At 39.3% G+C, this 13,398-nt stretch overlaps 1 protein-coding gene across 1 annotated transcript in view; it reads left to right on the forward strand.

Moving 5' to 3' along the window:
- The window catches only part of LOC111197398 (trichohyalin-like), a 291,642-nt gene that overhangs the window by 63,594 nt on the left and 214,650 nt on the right, over positions 1-13,398 (forward strand). The window lies entirely within an intron of this gene.

Here is a 13,398-nt window from a genome sequence, read left to right on the forward strand (position 1 = left end):
AGAGATCTTAAAAGAAGCCACAAAAAGAGAGAGAAAAGATCTCCAGTTTATTTTTGAACTTTTGGTTTTCAAGAAGTCTTTCCTAAGTTTCTTAAAGTTTGATTTCATTTCCTTTGTTTGAGCCATGCCATGTGGCAGCAGATCCTTTGTTTGATTTTCCCGCCCTTTTTCTTCACTGCCACATTTAAGGCCCTCATCCAAAGCCACTGCACACACCCTACGTAGTGCAGTGGTAGCACACCCGTCTGGAGTTCCAAAGGTTGGGAGTTCAAATCCCGGTTGAAGCACTTCATCACAGATACACCAAACCAACTGCACACACTATATATATCAAATATAATATTACCAATAAATAATAAATAAGCAAAAAAAAATAATTAAATTAACAAATAAAATAACTCTGCATTTGAGTCCACCTCCCCCCACTAAACCGTAATACTTCCAGCACTACTGGCTGAATACAGAACAGTGAAACGGATTATTGTTCATGTTGGAAAGAACGATACAAGGAAAGAGGAGTCTGAGGTGTTAAAAAGGGACTTTAATGATCTTTTTACCACACTACCACCACACCTGAACTTCCCAGCAACCATGGAGAAGCTGGTATCTGCAGGGACAAGGCTGACGCTTTCTCTGTCAGCGAGTCTTCAGGTACAGCGGAAAATCAGCACAACTTCTCCTCCACAGTCACCTACTGCCTCACGGACACAGCAACCCCCATCCTCACCACCACTACACTCCCCAATCAAGGGGACCAAAATGAAGCCCAGTGAACATGAACATGCGAAGGAATTAAACAAACCCCCCCACAACCCAAAAAGAAGAGACAAGCTCCTAAACCACTGGACAGACAGCTCCGCTCTCGACTTCTTCACCAGCAGGAGCCCCTCCCACCTCCCTCCACCATAAGGGAAGAGGCCGCCACAAGTAATCCAGCAAACTGATATCTTTTGGGTCCGTGCTGCTACAATGGTGAAGTCAGCAGTACATGTTTTCAAAACAAGTACGGACCCTGTGTGCCAGTTATCTCCCCCATTCCAGTTCTTATCAGAAGCAGAAAGAACAGAGAGTATAGGTCACATAATGTGAATATATCCAACTTGCAGTATATAAATTGTAACCCACAGTCTTTGGAACAAAATGCACAGGTTATTAAGTTAGCTCTACTAAATATCAGATCTCTTACAAACAAGTCCTATCTAATTAATGATTTTATTACAAATTATGGGCTTGATTTTCTGTTTTTAACAGAGACATGGTTAAATTCATGTAGTGCTGAAAGTGTATTAATTGAGTCGGCTCCACCAAACTTTAACTTTTTAAATGTCTCACGTACCGGCAAGAAAGGTGGAGGTGTAGCTATGCTGTTTGATGATACTTTCCAATGCAAGCAGTTATCACTTGGTGATTTCACATCTTTTGAATATTTAGGCGCAGTTTTAAAAGGGACACCAAGAATATTACTGGTAATTGTCTATAGGCCTCCAAGGTACAATGCTGACTTTATTGATGATTTTACAGATATGCTGTCTTTTATTTCTACTGAATTTGATCATTTTATTGTTGCTGGTGATTTTAACATTCACATTGACAATCCCAAGGATAATTATGCCAGAGAACTCTATGATGTATTTGACTCTTTTGAACTCTCTCAGCATGTGACTGGAAGCACACACTGTCATGGTCACACTCTGGATTTGGTTATTTCGAAGGGTCTCAACATATCAGCCTCTATTAAGGATGTTGCACTGTCAGATCACTACTGTGTCTTCTTTGAAATGTGGACTTCAATACACAGTGAAACCAGACAGATTAGGTACAAGAAAAGGCAGATAAATGACATGACAGCTGAACTTTTTGTGAGCAAAGTGTGCTCTGCACCATGCAAACCATCAGACTCTGTAGATACTCTGCTGGATAGTTTTAACTCAAAAACTGCTAGAGTTTTAGATGAGATTGCACCAGTTAGAGTTAAAACCATGCCATGCAAGCAGAAAGCTCCATGGAGAAATGATGCTGCAGTTCAGCTCCAAAAGAGAGAATGCAGAAAGGCTGAGCGCAGATGGCGTAAAACCAAGCTTCACATTCACAAAGAAATTTTTAAAGATAGACTGCGTGATTACAATAAAATAATGTGCACATGTAGACAATCCTACTTCTCTAGCATTATTAACAATAATATTAACAATAGCAAAGTTCTTTTCACTGTGGTTGACAGACTAACTAACTCTCCTACATACATGACCCCTGAGCTAGTTTCAACTGAGAGATGTCATGAGTTTGCAATTTTTTAAATACTAAAATCCACAATATCAGAGAAGCCATCAGTACATCTCTATCCTCCAACGAGCCCATGTGCTCTCCAAAACCATGCAAAAGCATCATAGTCAGCATGTGCCAGTTTAGCACTATTAATGAAGAAGTTTTAAATTGATACAGTGAGTCACCTCAAATCATCCACCTGCAGTCTTGATACATTACCAACCAAGTTTTTAAAGAATGTTTTTTACTCAATATCAGAAGACATTCTTCAAATTGTAAATACCTCACTCATGTCAGGTGTTTTCCCAAATGCATTAAAAACTGCCGTTGTGAAGCCTCTCTTAAAAAAGAAAAATTTAGATACAAACTTATTGAACAATTACAGACCAATGAAAAAATTGTCTTCAAGCAAGTTATGCACTTCCTGTCCATAAATAACTGTCTAGACCATTTTCAGTCAGGTTTCCGGACCCAATCATAGTACTGAGACTGCGCTTATTAAGGTTATCAATGACATTCGCTTAAACACAGACTCAGGAAAAATGTCTATTCTACTACTGCTTGATCTCAGTGCTGCTTTTGACACCATTGACCACAACATTCTCATAGATAGACTTGAGAACCGGGTTGGAATTTCTGGAACTGTCCTAAAATGGTTCAGTTCATACCTTCAAGGAAGGAAATACTTTGTGGAAATGGAAAATAATGTTTCTGAGACTGTGCCAGTGACCTGTGGTGTACCCCAGGGTTCAATTCTTGGGCCACTCTTATTTAATTTATATATGATTCCTCTGGGTGAAATCATGCGTGACTATGGGATATCTTACCACAGCTATGCAGATGACACTCAGATCTACATGGCCCTCTGCCCAAACAATTTCGGTCCCATTGACTCACTGTGTAAATGCCTTGAGCAGATAAATAAATGGATGGGACAGAACTTTCTGCAGTTAAATAAAGATAAAACAGAGATTATTTTATTTGGGAATAGTAATGAGAGGCACAGACTAGCTGCCTATCTGGATTCAAAAAGCCTAAAATCTAAAGAACTAGTGCGTAATCTTGGTGTACAAATGGACTCTGATCTCACTTTTAACAGTCACGTCAAAGCCGTCACCAAATCAGCATTTTATCACCTCAAGAACATAAATAAGATCAGAGATTTTCTGTCTAAATCAGACCTGGAGAAACTCATCCACGCCTTTATTTCTAGTAGGATTGATTACTGTAATGGACTCCTAACTGGACTCCCAAAAAAGACCATTAAACAGCTTCAGCTGATTCAGAATTCAGCAGCCAGAGTTCTGACTAGGAGTAAAAGAAGGGAGCACATCACCCCCATCCTTAAATCCCTAAACTGGATACCAGTCTGTTACAGAATAGACTTTAAGGTACTGTTACTGGTCTATAAATGTGTTAATGGTGCAGGACCAGCATATTTATCTGATGTGCTCCAGCAGTATGAGCCGAGCAGAACTCTCAGATCATCAGGAACTGCTCAGTTAGAGCTGCCTAAAGTAAAAACTAAACACGGAGAGGCAGCGTTTAGCTACTACGCTGCTCTTAAATGGAACCAGTTAACAGAGAGCATTAGAAGAGCTCCAACACTAAACATGTTTAAATCCAGACTGAAAACCTACATGTTTGATCAGGCCTTTAGCTCAGCTTAAAACACTGCAGCTCCGCCCACTTTTATATTGTAACGGCACTTTTATATTATGTTTTATTCATGCTTTATTCTTATTAATTCCTTGTTGTTCTTTTACATGTTTTTAATTTAATTCTCTTTGTTTTAATCATGTTTTAATCAATCATGCTTTATTCTTATTTTAGTTTTTATTTCCATTTTTACTGTTAATCTTTTACATGTTTTTTTTTATTTTTATTTTTTATTTGATTTCTCTGTGTATTTTCTAATTTGTAAAGCACTTTGAATGACCGTTGTGTATGAAAGGTGCTATATAAATAAACTTGCCTTGCCTTGCCTTGCCTTATGGTTGATGACCAGCTCTCCTTCACGCACCATGTGGCCTCAGTTGCTCGGTCCTGCCGCTTTGCGCTCTATAACATCCGAAAAATTAGACCGTTCTTGACGCAACAGGCCACCCAACTCCTGGTGCAAGCGTCGTCATCTCACGCCTCGACTACTGCAACGCCCTGCTAACTGGCCTCCCGGCCTGCGTAGTAAAACCACTCCAAATGATCCAGAACGCAGCAGCACGTCTGGTCTTCAACCAGCCAAAACGGGCACATGTCACCCCGCTGCTCATTGAGCTCCATTGGCTACCAGTTGATGCTCACATCAAATTCAAAGCTCTTACAATCGCCTACAAGGTGATGACAGAACAGGCTCCTTCCTACCTGCACTCGCTCCTGAAGGCTTACGCTACCTCCCGGCCGCTGCGCTCCTCCAATGAACGTAGCCTCGCTTTACCAAACAAACATTCACACAAAGCAATCCAGACTGTTCTCATACAGAGTTCCCCAATGGTGGAACAAACTACCTTCCACTACCAGATCAGGAGAATCTCTCGCTATCTTTAATAAACTCCTGAAGACAGAGCTCTTCAAAGAGCACTTACTCTCTTAACACCTCTAACACACTAACTACTTCTAACCTCATTTCCTTCTTCCCCTCCTTCACTCCTCTATCCTATTATTCCCCTTTGACCTCCTTTTATCCCTATCCTAAGATGTTTTACCTTTAAACTTAATTTACATTGTACTTGAGTATTGTATGTCGCTTTGGACAAAAGCGTCTGCCAAATGTAATGTAATGTAATGTAATGTAATGTAATGATTTAGGTGAAGTATCTATATTAAAGGATAAGAGGTAGTGATCTGAAACTGCTACTTCACTAATCTCTTTCAAATTAATTGTAACACCTCGTGTGATAATTAAATGTTTATGAGTTGACTTAGCAACATGTTGATAAAAATCAAATGAATGTAATAGTTGAAGGAATTCCAAAGCCTTAGAGTCTGTTTGATTATCAATATGAAAATTAAAATCTCCAGTTATAAGAATTAAATCGTAACTAGTAACACAGATCGATAAAAATGCTAGATACTCAAAAGATGGAAATGTTCCAAGTATAATTTTCTTATAGATGAACAAGTCTGAAATGATGGTAGCAAGTCCACCACCTCTTTTTCCCAACAGCAGTTAAAGCATATCAATGACAAGTTAAAAAAAATAATAATGAACTATTAAACTTTAAAAATAGGGTTTATAGTCACCTAAATGACCATACCTTTTTAACAGTAAAGAAAATAAATGGATAATTGAAACCTTTACCACTTGTTCTTGAAAATGTTTTATGGGGTGGTCTGAAAAAATACTGCCTGAAAGATCCAAATTATTATGTGGAATAATAGTTCATTAAAAACTATTTAATTTATGTGTCACGAAGGTGACCCAGGCAGGGAGACGAGGAGACGGACGCAAGTGCAGGTATTGCGAAATGAATAATTTAATAAATAAGTATAAATAAACAAAGAAACGAGAAACAAGTAAACACTTAAACATAAAACAGGGAGCTATATATAAGGAACTGGGGAATAAACTAAATAACTGAAAATAGATAAACATATAACCGCAAAACCAAAACAAACCAGTGAAACTAGAGAACATAAACCTAAACAAACAAGAGATAATAATGAGAAACAAACTAAACAGGGCAGGGAAATATATACAAGAAATAAACTAGAAATCAACACAAAGCAGGGTATATACAGGGAGCTAGGGAACACGGAGCTAAACAAGAAACTAGAAAAACCAAACAAGAAATAAACAGAGGTAAACACGGAGCAAATAAACGACTAGAGCTAAGAGATACGAGGAAAGACAAAACAACAGGGGAAGGTGCAAAGACAGACGGAGGACAAGTGACAGAGTAACTATGTAACTTTTACATTTTAAATTGAGTACTTTTTTACTTTTACTCGAGTAGAATTTTAGATGGGTACCTTTACATTTACTTGAGTAGAATTTTAGCAAAGTAAAGGTAATTTTACTCATTTACAATTTTTCAGTACTTTTTCAACCTCTGATTAAATGTTATTAGCTTATTAGCTTCAAGCTTGTTGCTAGATCACTGATCTTTTTAATGAATGTTGATTTATTAATTTAATAGCTGTACCTAAGTATTTAAAGCCAGTTAGACACTGTGTGATTTTTAATTAGTTAATTTGCACTTTTGAATGGTTTGTCCTGGAGGCAAATGCAGCCCATAGGCAGGAAAAAATCCAGCCAGAACCGACCGGATCCCGCATGGTCTGCCCGGTCTGCCCGCTCCGCCCCGAGTCTGAGCCTGTTTTAAATCCACATTAATTTAGTAGAGCATTAAAACTGACCTTTTAACTACAAATCTGAAATGTACGTGCTGTATTTCATCATCTCTGCCACCAAAACTGTCCATTATCTTGCTTGACAGACGCACTAAATCCCCCGCTAGCATGTGAGGTGCGCAGCGCACTGATTAATTCATGTGTTGAGCTTTGAACGCGCAGATGAGCTGTAACTGGTGAAACATTACAAAAATCACAGTGTGATTTGTTACATTAAAACACAGACCCTTTTTTTCCGCCGAACCTGGCAGGGCCTGAGGAAAGCAGTGGAAATTCATGCTCGGGTTCTGGTTCAGACTCGCGTTCAGGTTCGGGTTAAGGTTCGAGTTCAGGCTCGCGCTCAGGCTCGGGTTAAGTTTCGGGTTCAGGCTCGCGTTCAGGTTCGGGTTAAGGTTCGGGTTCAGGCTTGGGTTAAGGCTCAGGTTCAGGCTCGCGCTCAGGTTCGGGTTCAGGCAGACAATGTAAACTCTAGTATGTAGAACTCTTTCTGATACCAGCACTCGGTTCAGCAGAACAAAACGTTAAAAAAAGCGAATAGATTTGCTAACTTGTCCAGACACACTTTATTTAGATGCAGATATTTTCGTTTTTTTGTAGTATTACTTTATTGTTGTACTCTTCTGCTGAGTTTTTCGTGTTTGATCTTTTGAAATTTATTAGATTAGATTTTATTGGGCGTACTTTAGTTGGTTATTTTCTAATTTCATGTTTATTTTTCTCTTATTGTTGAATTTTGTTATTAATTGTCCATTATTTAAAATAGCAGGCCTTATTAGCCTCATGGAGTAATACTTTGACTTTTATTTCACCAGAAGAGACTTGAGACTTCACTTGGACTTGTGACCAAAGACTTGTGAGCATTTCTGCTTTACAGTCATGCTGGTCATCCAGGCTGGTGATGCTGGACAACCAGCCATACGTTTTGAGCCAAACTGGCTTCATGGGGCCACTTTGCCTGTGCTGCTCGGACCCCGTAAATCGCTGCTTGCATCCATATTTTATTATTTTATTTCTCTCTCTTTATATTTGTTCTAGTGTCATGTAAGTATTTTTTATTTTATCAAGTAATGTTATTATTTCTACACAATGCATTACACAATTAAATGAATAAATTAGTACATAATTAATTCATTCATTCAAAAAATGTGCTTGTGTGATCTGTGGCCATGTGCACAGTGATGTCACTCCAAAACCCCTAAAAGATTTCCTTGGTGGGATACTCTGTGAATCCTCCACTAGAAAAAGCTTCAGAAGGATTTATCTTTCCCTCACAAGGCTGGTTTAGTCTAGTTACAGTGTTCCAATGTTTGAGTTTGCTTGCGTGCAGAAATGCAGTCACTCTTGTTAGCCTGGGTAAGAGAATGTGACTTGCTTCACATTAGTCTTAGTTGAATGACAGATGTTACTGACCACATTTAGGGAAGATGATCAGAATGTTCTGTGAATTCTGAAAAGTGTTCCAGGAAGTTTTCTGAGACTGTATGAGTTATACTGTTTTAACTACATATCTCTGTACAGAATGTCAGTCATGTAGTTTCATTTTCTAATACAGTTTATGTTGCTTATGGAGTCAGGTGTGTGTTTGTGTCACAATGTTTAATCAAATACTCAGATGTTTATGTCCAGTCACTTCCTGTACATCATGTGATCAGAAGGGGATTAACCAGGAAGCGTGGATCCTCCTGATTTACTATAAGAAAGAAAAATCAATGCTATCACTGGATCCAGGTTGGCAGCACTGATAGAGAGAGGGAATCATTAGTAATCCCCTACAGATTTCTTTAGTTTTTGCTTTTTTATCATACTGTACTGTATATTATTGTACACTGATCAAGCATAACATTATGACCACCTGCTTTTTTCTGCATTCATTATACATTTTTCAGTGCCACTAAGCATATAGAAGCACTTTAAATAAGTCCTGTTCTTCAATACAGCACGCTGGGACAAATTTGATGCAGTCTGAATGGGTTTCTTTCAAAATTTGAAAGATTATGGCAGCCTTTTTTCACTTTTATGGAAAAGCTCTCACTTACAGGCATTCCAGAATAATGGTTAAATGTTTATAGATATTTTTTTATGGAACCTGAGCAATGGAACTTACTGCAATATAAATATTCTGCTCCCCAATTATCAATGTTAATGCTAACCAAACAATAAGAAGGTTTATATAAAAAAAGGATAACATCATATCCTGAATATCAAATATATGATATGCTTCAAGGCTTGCCGAACGTGACGGTTTACCTGGATGATATATTGCTGACAGGAAAAAATGAGGATGAACGTTTAAACAACCTTCAGGAAGTACTCAGCCACTTAAAAGAAGCAGGGCTGAGACTAAAAAGAAACAGTGTTCATTCTTACAGAAGGAAGTTTAGTACTAAGCTGAGCAACCTTACTTTCCCCTCTTCACCACCTGCTGGAGACGAATGTCAAACGGACATGGAGCCAAGAACAACAAGAAGCTTTCCAGAATTCTCAAGAGTTACTAGTACATTATTCTTTAAAGAGCTGGTGCTCTCTTGTGATGCCTCACCCTGTGGTGTTGAAGCCATTCTTTTTCATAAGATGACAGAGCAGTAAGAAAGCAATCAGTTTCATGTCCTATACCTTGTCAGACACTGAAAAGTGCTACTCTCAGTCAGTTCCACAAGTATATCTATAGTAGAAGGTTCACCATCTATACTGACCACAAGCCTCTGATATCTCTTTTTCATGAATAGAAACCTGTGCCGCAAATGGAGTCACCACGAGAACAGAGGTGGGCAGTTCTCTTGAGAGCTTACGAATAAAAACCTGGAAAACACCATGCCAATGCAGATGCCATGAGCAGGTTACCAGTACAGGATGCTCCAGAAGAGGAGGAATCAACAGAACAAGTTCTCCTGATAGACTAATTGTATGAATATCCAGTGACAACAGCTTAAGTAAAACATTGACAAGAAGGGATGTTATTTTCACAAGTTCATGAGTAGATCCTGAAGGCAGGGCTGGACTGGTAATCTGGCGTACCGGGCGTTTGCCCGGTGGGCCGACAGTCCTTGGGGGGCCGATGCTGTTGGATTTTTTCTTTCTTCCCTTTTTTTCCTAAGAGACCGGCCCACAATTTAGACGGGGCGGCCCATTGGCCCATCTTCGATATAGACAGTGGACTAAACCAATCAGGATATAGGACGAAAGCTCACCCACCCTCTCTCTGCGGGGTCCGCTACGTTCAGACGTTCAAACCCGGATGGGGAAAACCATAGATATCTTATACGTATACCTGGCGTGCCTGCGTGGCCGCCTTATTGGAGGAGGCAACCCTGCGCCCCGAGTGCATTAATTTACACTGAGGAAGGTGTTTACACCTATAATAATCATAACTCCACCAATTTATACCTGATTTACATACGGTTTGTTTTTTTACAAACAGCAGAGATGTAGTAATGATACAGGACGCTGTTATACATTACAAACACCTGCTTTCATACTTAAATACTTTATATTATGCTCTTTAACAAAGACAGACATATGGTATAGCATATTAATAAGGTTTATACATTAATTTTATATTTATTTTTATAATTTTATCATTTATTTTTTTATTATTTTTTTATTTTATAATGGTGCATGTTAAGTGTAAAAAGTAATAATGTCTATAGTGTACATAACCTGTGTTAATGCGTGGTGTTTAAAATGATTTTTGCTGCATCCACATGGCCAAAAAATAAATTAAATTAATATCTGTTTATTTCTTGTGTGTGGAGGGGGGTTTAATCAACATTTATTGTTGTTCATATATTATTAAAGTGTAACATACACTGTTTATTATATTATATACATATACATATATGGGCCATTCCACCCAATGGAAGGCTGCTGATTGAATCTCCAATTTAAACTTATTTTTATCCGAACCTATTTGAACTTAAATATTATGGATTTTTCATGAAAAAATATAAAAGCATGAATGGGATTTGGACTCACACAACAATTCAAACAAACACATCTCTGAAGGATTTTAATAATTATATTTCATGATAAAGTTTATAGTTAAGAGAGTGGAAACAGGTTTTACGTAGTTCTTATTAATGCTTTTAGTTACATATCATACTTTTGCAATTAGTTCAATGTACAAGACACTATGCGTAATAATAAAATGCATTTTAAATTTATTTTGTATATGTAATATATATATATAAATTTATAGGAGTAAATGAACTCAAATCATACCTTTATTTAGGCTTTGACTGCCCTCCACCACACCCAAAAGAACTTAAAACAACATAAATACGGCCCAGTGGGGCTCTAGCGTTCAATAGTTCACTTAGTCTCTGGTTTCACGGTCCGTGCGGCCTCAGCTCTCAGCTCCCCGGTCAAAGTCCCCCTCGAGTGAGGCTCTCTTTATGTGCCTGTCCCAGCTGGCGGCTTAATCAGTCCTGATGCGGACCAGCTGGGACAGACAGGGCTGTGCGTCCCGGCGTGGGGCGTACCCACGGCTCCCCCGCCTCCTCACACCACAATATATATATATATATATATATATATATATATATATATATATATATATATATATATATATATATATATAATGTGTATTTATGTGTATGTATATACATTCTTCTTGGCAGTACCTCTGAAGCTCCATCAGGTTGGATGGGAGACGTCTGTGCACAGCCATTTTCAGATCTCTCCATAGATGTTCAAACGGATTTAAGGCTCTGGCTGGGCCACTTCAGGACATTCAGAGCGTGGTCCTGAAGCCACTCCTCTGAGATCTTGGCTGTGTGCTTCAGGTCGTCGTCCTCCTGAAAAATGAACCGTCGCCCCAGTCTGAGGTCAAGAGCGCTCTGGAGCACATTTTCATCCAGGATGTCTCTGTACATTGCTGCATTCATCTTTCCCTCTATCCTGACTAGTCTGCCAGTTCCTGCTGCTGAAAAACATCCCCATAGCATGATGCTGCCACCACCATGCTTGACTGTAGGGATGGTATCGGCCTCGTGATGAGCAGTGCCTGGTTTCCTCCAAACATGACGCCTGGCACTCACACCAAAGAGTTCAATCTTTGTCTCATCAGACCAGAGAATTTTGTTTCTCAGGGTCTGAGAGTCCTTCAGGTGCCTTTTGGCAAATTCCAGACGGGCTGCCTTGTGCCTTTTATTAAGGAATGGCTTTGGCCTGGCCACTCTGCCATACAGGTCTGATTGGTGGATTGCTGCAGAGATGGTTGTCCTTCTGCAAGGTTCTGCTCTCTCTCCACGGAGGAACGCTGGAGCTCTGACAGAGTGACCATCGGGTTTTTGGTCACCTCCCTGACCAAGGCCCTTCTCCCCCAATCGCTCAATTTAGACGGCCAGTCAGCCAGCTCTAGGAAGAGTCCTGGTGGTTCCAAACTTCTTCCATTTACCATTTTCCAGATGGAGGCCACTGTGCTCATTGGGATCTTCATGAAATGTTTCTGTAGAAATGTTTCTGTATCCTTCCCCAGATTTGTGCCTCGAGACAATTTTGTCTACAGACAATTCCTTTGACTTCATGCTTGGTGTTTGCACTCTGACATGCAGTCAACTGTGGGACCTTATATAGACAGGTTTGTGCCTTTCCAAATCATGTCCAATCAACTGGATTCACCACAGGTGGATTCCATTCCATTCTATTATACCTGCTGCTGGATGTCTAGAATTTCCCCTCGGGGATCAATAAAGTATCCATCCATCCATCCATTTAAGCTGTAGAAACATCTCAAGGATGATCAGTGGAAACAGGATGCACCTGAGCTCAATTTTGAGCTTCATGGCAAAGGCTGTGAATACTTACATAAATGTGATTTCTTAGATTTAGATTTATTTTTAATACATTTTCAGAACTCTCAAGAAAACTTTTTTCGCATGGTCATATTGGGGTATTTTGTGTAGAATTTTGAGGAAAGAAATTAATTTAATACAATTTGGAATAAGGCTGTAACGTAACAAAATGTGGAAAAAGTAAAGCGCACTGTATTTGGAGTCACACAACAATGCCAAAAAATACATCTCTGAAGGGTTTTAATATTTATATGTCATGGTAAAGTTTATAGTTAAGAGAGTGGAGACAGGTAACATGCTATTTTTCAGTATTGTATGTTTTTTTCAGTATTACAGATACTGAATATATGAGTATATATACACACACACACACATATATATATATATATATATATATTAGTGGTGGGCCGTTATCGGCGTTAACGTGCGGCGATAATGTGATACTCTTATCGGGCGATATAAAACATATCGCCATTAATCTATTCTAAAGTTGGGTTGGGAGCTGGGTCAAAATAGGTAATAGGTAACCAGCTGTTTCTCCGGAGAGGATTTTTTTTGGGGCTTTGATTTGGCGCCCCCTCTAGTGCAGCGCCCCTGACATACGCTGCATACCCCCTTTTTGCGCCACTATGTGTGTGTGTGTGTGTGTGTGTGTGAAGAAGAAAGCGTGGGATTGCCAGTCTACACGAGTGTTTACACGCGAAAGCACGTGTGTATCCGCCGGTTCTACACCTTTTCTCTGCGTGGTACGTTCAGTGTTGAGCGCGTGTGTTAAAGGAGAGGCAGTATGGAGAAACAAAAGCGGAAAAATGTGTAAAAATCACAGACGTTCGCTGCTGTAGCCTCCACGTCCTCCGTAGGTGAAGCAGCAGACCGGGTGTGATGGAGAAACTGAGGGACAGACTGAGCAGGAATGTGAGGTAGTAACGTTAGTAAAGTTAGGATAACACAGGGACTTAGGTATTAAGGTTAAAGGTGTGTTGAAAGGCTGCAT

Source organism: Astyanax mexicanus, chromosome 3 (assembly GCF_023375975.1).
Source record: "Astyanax mexicanus isolate ESR-SI-001 chromosome 3, AstMex3_surface, whole genome shotgun sequence".
Lineage (NCBI taxonomy): Eukaryota > Metazoa > Chordata > Actinopteri > Characiformes > Acestrorhamphidae > Astyanax > Astyanax mexicanus.